The sequence below is a fragment of the Lolium perenne genome, chromosome 1 (assembly GCF_019359855.2).
Source record: "Lolium perenne isolate Kyuss_39 chromosome 1, Kyuss_2.0, whole genome shotgun sequence".
Taxonomy (NCBI): Eukaryota; Viridiplantae; Streptophyta; class Magnoliopsida; order Poales; family Poaceae; genus Lolium; species Lolium perenne.
Genome location: NC_067244.2, coordinates 168,659,122 through 168,670,494, shown reverse-complemented (window position 1 = coordinate 168,670,494; position 11,373 = coordinate 168,659,122). Strand labels below are relative to the sequence as shown.

The 11,373-nt window shown below is 47.0% G+C and overlaps 1 long non-coding RNA gene across 1 annotated transcript; it reads left to right on the top strand.

Moving 5' to 3' along the window:
* Positions 1–10,139: 10,139 nt before the first annotated feature.
* LOC127303140 (uncharacterized) lies at positions 10,140–10,524 on the top strand. Its single transcript, XR_007853271.2, has 3 exons — positions 10,140–10,226; positions 10,308–10,361; positions 10,447–10,524. It is a non-coding gene; the product is annotated as an uncharacterized lncRNA (long non-coding RNA).
* The last annotated feature ends 849 nt before the right edge of the window (positions 10,525–11,373 follow it).

Sequence of the window (11,373 nt, the reverse complement as noted above, 5' to 3'; positions counted from 1 at the left end):
TGCTAACCCAAAGGTGGACTTTTTAGGCATAGATGCATGCTGGATAGCGGTCTATGTACTTTGTCGTAATGCCCTGATTAAATCTCATAGTAGTCATCATGATATGTATGTGCATCTCTATTTGTCAATTTCCCAACTGTAATTTGTTGACCCAACATGCTAGTTATCTTATTGGAGAGACACCACTAGTGAACTGTGGACCCCAGTCCATTATTTTACATCTGAAATACAATCAACTGCAATCTCTGTTCTCTGTTGTTTTCTACAAGCAAACATCATTCTCCACACCATATGTTTAATCCTTTGTTTACAGCAAGCCGGTGAGATTGACAACCTCACTGTTAAGTTGGGGCAAAGTATTTTGGTTGTGTTGTGCAGGTTCCACGTTGGCGCCGGAATCCCTGGTGTTGCGCCGCACTACACTCCTTCACCAACAACCTTCACGTGGCCTTCATCTCCTACTGGTTCGATAACCTTGGTTTCTTTCTGAGAGAAAACTTGCTGCTGTACGCATCACACCTTCCTCTTGGGGTTCCCAACGGACGTGTGCTTCACGCGTTATCAATCATCTACTTTATCTCGCAGTATTGATCCTATGCCAACTGTGGTCTTCTGATACCAACTGTGGTCTTCTTATATCTGCTATGGTTTCATAGGTCATCTTCCTTTTTCGAGGATTTATTTTTGCAAGAAAACCACTAGCTGACACTATGAATATAGTATCCTGAGTGATTTCCCATGCATAACCTCTTTTATATTGACTATGGATCTGCTTCAGCTTCACCATAATCCTCATATTTCTCACCTTCATGCTTCTTATGTACTAAAGTACTCCTCTGTTGAGGTAAAGCATGAGTTTTGGATTGGTACTTCCTTCAGAGTATTGTGGTTACTTCCCACAACTTTTCTTCCTTTGTGTGATGAACCTTCATCTTGACTTCAAGATCTTCAGAATTCGTCACTTCCTCACATGAATACCATTACCCTCTAGATCTATAGCATCAAGTAAGAACTTGATATTGCAACATGCATTTGCATATCAAAGTCAAACTTCATGTATGGATCTAGTCAAACAATGAAAATCCAATAAAATCCAAGAAGATTCAGCTTTGTGCGTATAATACACATCATCATAAGCCTGAATATAATAGTTGAGTAAGATATCTCTAAACATCAGGCTGAGATGTGTAGTATATAACACCACATAAGATAGGTTTATATCGTGATACTTAGCACGAATACGTGAATTTCTACTATTTGTCTCAACATTTATCTTAATTGCACATTTGCAATGAGACAAACTTGAAACAAAGTGGTCTAGGATAGTTAAGGTTAACCTAGTTTTCTTTGGAAGTGCTAACTTAACTTCCATTTTGTTGAGGACTACCTCACATGGTATTTCAGGATTCTAACATTGCTACCCTAAACACATAACTATGGAAATATAGCTCCTATACTTCCAAGTGTTTATACTATCATAAGACTATGGTCATGATGTGCTTGGCACACTTCCCATGGTTTTGTAACACAATTCTTGCACTATTGTTGAACAACTGGCTTCTTATTATACTCATCTTAATTATTTATGATGTTCTAGTCCATCACATAATGATTCTCAGGTGAATCTTATATGATTACTATCTCTACCATGTAGATAGACATATTTTATTCCTATCACTCTTCCTTACCTCCCATGATTGACTCATCATGGTCTATACTACCTCATATAACTCATTTGTATCACTTACTATCAATTGTTTCACAAGGTTGGATGGATTTGACTTACCAATTACTTGTCTTAGCATACACCTTCTAGTAGGATATCTTGCTTATCTTTATCACTTGATATTACTCCTATTACAGGTCTGGATAATTCTTACTTAACTATAACATGTGTTGGTATACATCTTCCAATAGGATATCTTCCTTATGGTTGTATCCTCTCTTTGGACTACCATGTATTGTATACCAAATGTGATCTACTCATCTATTGTTTTGAGAACTTAATGGTATGCTACATACTTGGGATTAGCTAACTAACTTCACTTAGGAAAGATAGGTAAGAAATGTTGACTCAAGTGTGTCAGGATTATTCTCAAGTGAATATCCATCTCAAGTCATAAGAAGATGGTTTAGCTAAGATAACTTCCTATAGACACTACCAATCCTATAGGTCTCCTTTAAAGGGTTTTAATCCTAGAGTCAAAGCATTTGCTCTGATACCAACTGTGGTGACCCGGCATACCACTGCATGGTGTAGTATGCAAGTCTGATATAACACCAATGAAACACCGTTCCACTAGTATTATATCGCTCAGAGTGGTACAACAGAAACATATGCGGGTCCAAGGCATGTCTATAGAATTACACACAGACTCTGTTACATAAGATCATCACAGCCTCCTACTTTACAATGAGGTAAAACTGCAAATAAACTCCAGAAGAACGACTCGTAGTCTAATCCTAACATGAACTCTATTTGTAGAGTATTTAACTAGCTACAGAGGCTATGAATAAATTCTAGCTAAATAGGAGCTAAGTTTAGGAAGCTAGTTCCCTTCTATTGCTAATCTAGGTTTTCTCCTTGTTGGATGTGGTGTTTGACTCCTCTGACAGGGTCCTGCCCCTTGAAGTAGTTATTGACTCCTCGGTCTTCGAGTTGCACTGTAGATCCTCCTTCGATGCCTCCATATCTAAGCAGGGGATTTAAGAGTGGGATGAGTACGAGCGTACTCAACAAGTTCATTATAGGAAAGAGGTGTTTAATGCACTAGCTACGGCATTAGACCAGAAAGTCTAATACCAATGCAGGTTTTCATAATCATTTCTTCAAAAGGTTGCTTTTATTCAGAAGAACTATGTCCGTCAGCCTTCACCGGTTTACTAGAACTTCATGGAGTTCCTTTCCGGCAGCGTTCACAGTTCCAAAACCCAGAATAGGGAGTGACTGGTCACGATTCATTACACTCTGCAGAGGTGTGTTGCTTTACCCATAAGAGATCTTATCCTTGTTGACAACCGAGTTGCAGGCTCGTCCACACTTCCTTTGGTGTGAGGCCAGGAGTAAGGTCTTAGCCGTTCATATTCCTCCGCTACCTCGCACACCCACCCTTTGTTGCAATCCCCGACCCTGGGTCCTCGCCGGTGTACTTACTCCAATTAAGGATGGCCCCCGACCGCGACAACAGTTCTGGGCTCTACCATAAACTCCTTCGCCGGTAGATGCAACCCATCATAGACCGCATTACCGTGGGTAATTTAGAATGGGATCCCCACCCTCCGGTTGTTCTCGCAAGATACAACTGCTACGGTAAGCGCATCCGTTGATGTACGAGAGGTGGAAATACAAATGGCTACTCCGTCCCACTCCAGATCTTATGGTTAACACGAGTTTTACGGCACAAGAATCACTGGACGACATTTGTTGTTTAATCCTAGATGGATATAAACCCTTGCAATGGAACCTCCACCATATCAACACATACCATGGTTCCATTGCCCACCACATAGTCATATTCATAGTTATGAAAATAATACTTTTGATTTTCATGCAAGAGTGATAAGTATAGTACTTTGCAAGTAATTTGGTAAAAATACTCAAATGACATGAGCAAGCGATGAACTTGCCTTTCTTGTCTGCAAGATTATGCAGGCAAGGTCTTTGGTGCGCAATAACTCCAAATTCTGAAATAGCATCATCGTCCGGTAAGGACGATGTTTAAAAGATTGGCAAGGATGCAATAATGCATAAGTATGAGATGCAATCGCTCTAAGCGTGACCTAACCCCGATGATTTAGGATTAGTGAGTTGTTATGATTAATGTAGGCTGTGTTGCACTTTTAGAGTGTTTTCACAAACAAGGTTCTTATTCAGGTGTGATTATTTGGTATCATGTACAAGCATAATAATCAATTGAGCGCACAAGGAATGATAACTGGTATAATTTTAATATGTAAAGAACAGCTGTCAGTTTTAGTATTATATGGCATGGTTAATGTTTGCTTGTTATATTCTTCAAAAGAATAACTTTTAAAGAACATGTTCTTTAATAAAGAACAAGTAGGACAATTGGGTTTGTGGGTTTCTATAGTTTATTATGGTTTCAACTAGTTTCTGGAGTAAGTATTAGATGGATCACAACAATGTTGGATTCATCGACACCTAGGGCTTGTAAGGTTGATTTAAGCCTAGGCATCCTAAGCAATAATCCATACAAGGTTGCTATCAAGGTTGGTTCATTTGGTTGGTGATAGCTAGCTAGGGTTTATAGGTCCTTATAAGCAGGGTTGATGATGATTCTTTATTTACTTCAAAAGAATAACTTTTGAAGAACATATTACTTAGGTAATAAGAAGTATTACAATTAAGGTTGAGGTTGTCTTGGTTTGCTATTGGATCCCTAAGTAGAGAATGGTTGGTTCTTAAATGGGATGGTTCATAAGTATCTCACACTAGTAGGGTTTAGTGGAGTATGGTATGTAATGCAAAACATTAGGTATGATTGCTATTAGGATTCATCACAATGGTGTGATGCTAAATAGGAATGATTAAGGTTGGTGTCTCAGAAGATAGGAACTAGGGTTGGTCCTATTTGATCATCTAGGCATGAACACATGTAATACCAATGTATTAGAGATGGGTCTCTATTATTTTATGAAGACATGGCAACTGTTTAGTTGCTACTATGGAGCTATGAAATCAAAGTATCATGATCACATGTTCTAACCTAGGGTTTAGATTTAGAAACAAATTAAGGTTCACATGAAATAGTGGACCTAGGGTTCCTGAATGGATTAGGGTTTTTAGGGTTCCACATAAAGTGATGGAACTACCACTTTATGTATAAAGGAACTAGGGTTTCCTAATTACTATATAGTATTTAGGTTAATAACTTCATTATCAAGTTGAAGTTATTAATGAATTTGAAATAAAAATAATATTGGATTTGGTATTGTATTATTTTTAAAGAATTAATAATCCAGGAAATTATTATTTAGGGTTTAAGTCCTTCTAATAAGGATTTAAAATAAATAAATAAATAAAATTAGTTTTAATGTTTTCTTTATTTCTCTACTGGTTTTATTTAATTTGGAGAATTTTTCCTAATTGTTGAATTTTAATTCAATTAAGAATAAAAGGAAATGCTTAAATAACAATTATTAAACAATTAAATTTTTATTAAAAATAAATATTTCATATTATATTTTTATTGGATAGAGTTTATTTTTATAAGAATTTTGATATCTCATTTATATTTTTCTGAGTTATAATGAATTTTATATAAATTTGCGAAGTTGCAGTATTTGTTGGATTTAAATTAAAACGAAAGAAAAAACTAAATCTACCCAGACAGAACACACCCACAGTCTATGACTGGTGGGGTATGTCCACCTCATCCGCCATGGGGGCTTTGACTAGGTCAAAATTTCCATCGTGGCGTCGGGGCTTGCTGGCCGGCGGCAACTGGCGATGGTCGCCGGCGATTGAGGGTTCCCGAGGCGCTGCGCGTGGGCTCGTTGGAACCGGGGAGACGGGACGAATCTAGTGGTAGCGGCGCCGCCCCCTATTGGTCACCGGAGTAACTCCGGCGAGCACAAACAGTGGCGGCGGTCACGGGTGCACGGCGCGGCGATGCTACGGCGGTCTAGGAAGCAAGGAGAGCATGCCATGCGGTAGAGGAGCTCACCGCGAGTACGACGAGCGTGTCGGCGAGGCTTGCCGTGGCTGTCGTCGTGGTGAACAGACAGATGCCATAGGATGGCTTATGTTGGGGCCGAATGGACGCTAGAGGATTCGGTGGAGGGTTTGTGATCAGATGGGATGAACTTCCGGATGGTTTCCTCAAGAACTTAGCCGAGGCTAGAGGTTGAAGAAGAAAGACACAAGGAAGAACTCGCTCTAGATCACTTTCTTCATTGATTTTCACAGGTTACAGGTTTGTGTTTACAGAATCTCTCCCTCTGCGTTCCGTGCGTCGCCCGTGAGGAGGGCTGCCCCCTCTCCTTATATAGGGGAGAGGGTGGCTTACAGGGCAAGAAACCCTAATGGCATCTTTGACTAGACAAACTACTTTACAAAGCTACTTTAATCATAGATGAGACCGGGGTCTCCTTTAATCAGGGATGCTGACGTCCTCCGGCTTCTTTCATCGTCATCCTCCCCTTTATCGTTAGCCCTTCGTTTAAAGCTACTTTGCTTAGCTCATCTTTGTCTTCTAGCTTTGGAGAGGATCTTTGACCAGTCCTGCCGACTTGCTCTGCTTTCCGGTAGCCCGGTGTCTTTCCTATCCGGTTCTGGTATACCTCTCCTGAGGATACCGGCTTAGCCCCGCTTAGCCAAACGCTTATCTTGCGCTCCGGTATAAACATTAAACCGGTATCTTGATGGCTCAAACCATCCGGTTTGGCATGCCTTTGGCATACCGGGGGTCATCCCCCAACATTAGTCCCCGAAGCTGGTATAGTCTGGCGGATTCTATCCAACAGACCATGCCAGGTTCTCACGTCTTTGGATACCGGTTTAATCTATCCGGTGCTGGGCTTGGATCCGGCATCTTTGCCCGGATTTTCGTTATCTCTCTTTGCAAGACATTTTCCGGTATCTTATCCTCCGGCATCTTAGTCATTAAACACTTCCTCGGCGAAGTCGAGAATATCTTGGGCCCCGCGCCTGTCAGTGACATGCGCACTGTGACTGACTTGTCAGTGTCAGGGGTCACTTCCCTTCGGCTTCCGCGTGCGCATTAACTGCCTCATAGCGAATCTTGGCCTCCGCTCTGGATCCGTGTGCACTTCCCTGTGGCCTTCTATTTTTACGCGTGTGTCGCCACGCCACGTGGTAGCCCGTGGAGCGAACCGTCGCGGCCCACGATCCGAACCACCGAGGCCCAGCGGTTTTCGGCCCACTTCTCCCTCTTCCCTTATAAGGCGAAAACGCTCCTTCTTCTTCCTCTTCTCGCATTCTCCACTTCTTCGTGCTTAGTGCTTTTGCCCTCTGCACCTCCGCCGCTCCTTTCGCCGTTCGAGCTCCGCCGCCTGGTGAACTTCCGCTGCTGCTCCGCCGGACGCCGCTGAACTTCACCGCGTGAAGAACCTCTGCGGCACTCCTGTCGCAGTTGCGGCATTGGCGTTTCCTCGAGTTCTTCCTCACCTCGCCGTCGACGGACCTCCTCGCCGACCGTAGGCTCACCATCCCTCCGGTGAACCTCTTCTTCTGCAACTCCGCCGCCTCAGGTTAGGCCCGATACCTTTTTACCTCTTCTCTCATAGCTTTCCAGATCTTGAGCCGGTAGAGTATTTATTCCCTCTTTATTTTGCTTTTTCTCTTACTCGTAGATCTTCGCGCGAGGGTCTTTCTGGGGAAAACTGTTTTTCGGTAGATTCCGGCGTCGCCCAGATCTATATGTCTAGCGAAGAGTCTCTTCCCACCTCCTCCTCTAGTAGCCAAGGCAGTAGTACTTCCGACAGGCTAACTGAAGATCTCGCCCGGATGGAAATGGAATCCAGCAAAGATCAAGAGGTCGGCACCTCCAGCCGGGCCCCCGGAAAGGATCTTTCCGGTATCACACGCGGAGCCTGGAGGGGTTCCGACGTGACTCAATATGAGATCAACTGGCTTTACCGGTCCAGGAGAATACCGGAAGGAGTCTCCTGCCGGCTTCCTCGTGACGAGATCGAGCCGGTGCTTGAACCCGGTGAGGTCGTTGTTTTCCTTGCTCACTTTGAGCGTGGCTTCGGCCTTCCTGCCTCCGATTTCTTTCGCCAATTCCTTGATTTCTATCGACTCCAACCTCACCACCTTCCCGGTAATGCCGTTTTTTACCTTTCTTGCTTTGTGGCCTTCATGGAAGGCTACATCGGCATCCGTCCCGCTCGCGAGACGTTTGCACGCTTCTTTTCTCTTCGGATCAACTCGGTCCAGGGCAAGGACATTCCCAAGCCCAAACCCCCCGTACAATGCGGGTCTTGTATCATCGGCTCCCGCCAAGGGAGCCCCTTTTTTAAGTTCAACGGCCTCGAGTCTTGCCAGTTGTGGCAGACAACGTTCTTCTACGTGAAGAACAAGAGCGCCACTGACCTCATCAACTTGTCGGCGTTCAACCCGGCGCCGCCCGCCAAGATTAACTGGAACTACAACCCTGGTACGGATCACACAGAGACGAACCGGGTGGTACGCTTCATGTTGAAGCTGATGAACAAAACCAACATTTGCTCCGACGATATCATCCGCACCTTCATCAGCCGCCGGGTGCTTCCCCTCAAGCGCCGCGTTCACAAGATGAGCGAGATGTACGGCCCCGGCGATCCCACCAAGATCACCGGCCTACCCTTGAGCAAGGCAGATGTGGTCCTGAAGGCTAGCCAAATATGCCAAACGGACATGCCGGTTGATTGGGAATGGGGCCTCTGTCCCCTCAGCTCCACAAATCCTCCATCCCAAGAAGTAAGAAATTATGCGACTCGGGTTGTTTTACCGGCAACTTTATACTACGGCTAACTATTTTTCTTGCTTGTTTCCAGGCCAAGGACCGCTTCCCCCGCATCGACTCAGACCGGCGAGGTCCTTGCCAGAAGCTTGCTCTCGACAAGTTCGACCCAGACCCTTTCATTCACTGGCAGGATCTGAAGATGGGCCGGACTCCAGCCTCGCGCCTCGGCAAGTCTCCGCCGGAACCAGCCGGTTCGTCTGACGACCTGACCTTGCTTGAGGTAGTTCTCCTGTTTGACCTCTCATATTCTTTTGTTATTGTTCTTCTGTAGACATTTTCTCAGCCAACATCAACCCACAGGTCCATGAGCACGTCACCCCGCTGCAGGCCGAGGTTGGCCAGGAGTTCCTGGACAAGCTTATGGCCCAAGGCCAGAAGAACAGTGCTCCGGCTGCTGACGCCGGCCCTAGCCAAGCTCCTCCTGCCAAACGCCCTCGGACTGAAGTCCTTGGGGGAAAGCAGGTAGGCACGAAGCGCTACAAGCACAAGAAGATGCCGGTTTCTTCCGGGTAAAATTTTTTACTTCTCTCTTTTTGTATGTTCTGTTCTTACCAAGTTCCTTTCCGGTTGCTTTTTTCCAATTCGTCCTTTTTCTCTCTTTCAGCCCTGCGCTTGAGCTTGGCTCCAAGCCGGAGGGCTCTGCCGGCTCCGCAAGGACCTCAACTCCTCCTCCTCACTCAAGTCTGGCACCATCTGGTGCCGGCAACACCTCTGCCTCCCCTCCGGGAGGCACTACAAGTTCGGGGCGCGCGGCCCCTACACCTCCTGATCACCGCGCGGAGGAGGATCTCACCTCCCCTCCTGAAACCCAGGACACCGGCGCCAGCAACACCGGCGCCGACGACACAGCTGTCGGGCAAGCGGAACCTCTGGTTCCTCCTGGCCCGAAGAAGAAGAAGAAGAAGCAGCCAAGCTCTTCCCCCAGCGAGACCGCACCGGACACTTCCGCGCCGGCCTCTTCTGCACCGCAACCGGAAGCTCTTACCCTCGAGCCTACCGGGACTACACCGACATCGTCGCCAAGCCAAGGGCCTCCCGCGGCCAAGCCAAAACCGCCGCCGACGACCCCCAAGATCACCCAGTTCCTCAAGCCTGGGGCGTCCCGCGGAAAGGCTGTGGATGGCAGCGCATCAACCGGCTCGCAGCCTTTAGTGCTACATGTCGGGCCTGCCGCCGCTGCGGCCCCGGAAAAACCTTCCGGCCTCCTGGGCCGAATTGTTGAGCTGAAACGTGAGGGCAAGGACCTGGGGCACCTTCTCCCCTATGCCCAAAAATGGAACGATGCGGACATCTCTGCATCCACCCGTGGCTTGGGGAAGGACCGCCTTCCAGCGCCAGATCCCGCTGGGCCTCGGTCCACTGAAGAACACTTCATGCGGCTCAAGCGTGCCGTGAAGGAGTTCGACAGTGCGTGGTACGACGCCACCAGCAACGTGGTGGTAAGTTTCGCCAACCTTCTTGTAATTTTTGTTGATGCCGGTTTCTTTCTTTCCGGATCTTGTCTATCCTCCCAGTCCCCGAGTTTCGTGTTGAGAGCGTAGCTCTTAGCGCGAAACTTAAGTAGAGACGCGCGAAACCGGCATAGCCAGTCCCCGAGTTTCGGGTTAAGATCTTTGTTTCTTTCTTTCTCACAATTATCTTCCTTTGAACAGAGCACCGCGGATGCCCGGAAGCAGCTCTTCGAGGAGCTTCTGTGGGAGCATCGGGACCTTGCCGAGGCCCACAGCCACTGCCAAGGTTTGTTTCCTTTCTTTTCCTCCGGCATCTTTTCACCGGAATGTTTTCTTCTTTGATACTTACGCATCTTTTGTTCAACAGCTGTTCCGGAAGCTACCATCGAGGCCCTCAAGGCCCAGATTGCCACGCTTCAAGGTATCACTCTTTCTTTTCCGGTTAACCCATTCTTTTTTCATTTTATCAGTTGCCACTTGCTAACACCCTTCTTTCCGGTATCTAGGCGAGAAAGAGCAGCTCATCAAGGAGCACCACGAGGCACTGGACGTCCAGAAGACCGCCTCGAGGGAGCTGAAGGAACAAGCTATGCAAGCCACGCTCCAGCATGAGCAAGCTCTGAAGGATGCCCGGGCTGCAGCCGAGGCCAGGCTGGCGGAGGTCGTGGAGGATTCCACGAACTCCAACACGGTGCTGACGACGGAGCTGGAGGAGGAAAGGAAGGCGCGGAAGGCAGCGGAGCACCTTATTGAGGTCATGACCACTGATCATAAAGAATATGATCGGCTGGTTATGCAGATTGATGCGCTGGCTTTCCGTAAGTCCTTGCCTTGTTCCTTCTTTCGCTTATAAGCTTTCTCCTTTTGAAAATGTATCCGTGTTCCTTTTCCTTCCGGCATACTGCTTTCCGGTATCTTGTGCTTATGCTTTTCCCTTCCTCCTGTAGAACACTTCCCGGACTCCCAGGCACACGCCGTGAAAAAGGTGATGGAGGATCGGGTGGCGCGGAAATTTCCCAATATGGACGCGCACTGGGACGGGTACGACTATCTGGTCGCCCTCTCCGCTCGAGTCCAACACATGCGCTCAGTGGACCGCACCCTTGTCGATCTACCGGATGCTGCCATCCAAATCTTCAAGGTGCTGTGGCCGGAAGACGCCATGCCGGCCAACATCACCCTCACCGCCAACCGGCTGAAGGAAGCAGGGCGCCGGATTCGTGAGTGGCAATGCTCTGCAGCTCGCGCTGGAGCTGACACCGCACTTCGCTCCGCGTGCTCCTGGTATCCGGAGTTGGATCTGGACGCACTCCAAGGCGTACGCCAAGATGCTCCTACCGACGTGGATCCGGTTCTTACCGCAAAGCGGCAGGATCGGGCCTACCGGCTTGCTCAGTATGCCGAGGTCCGCACCTTCATCCCTCCCCCTCCTG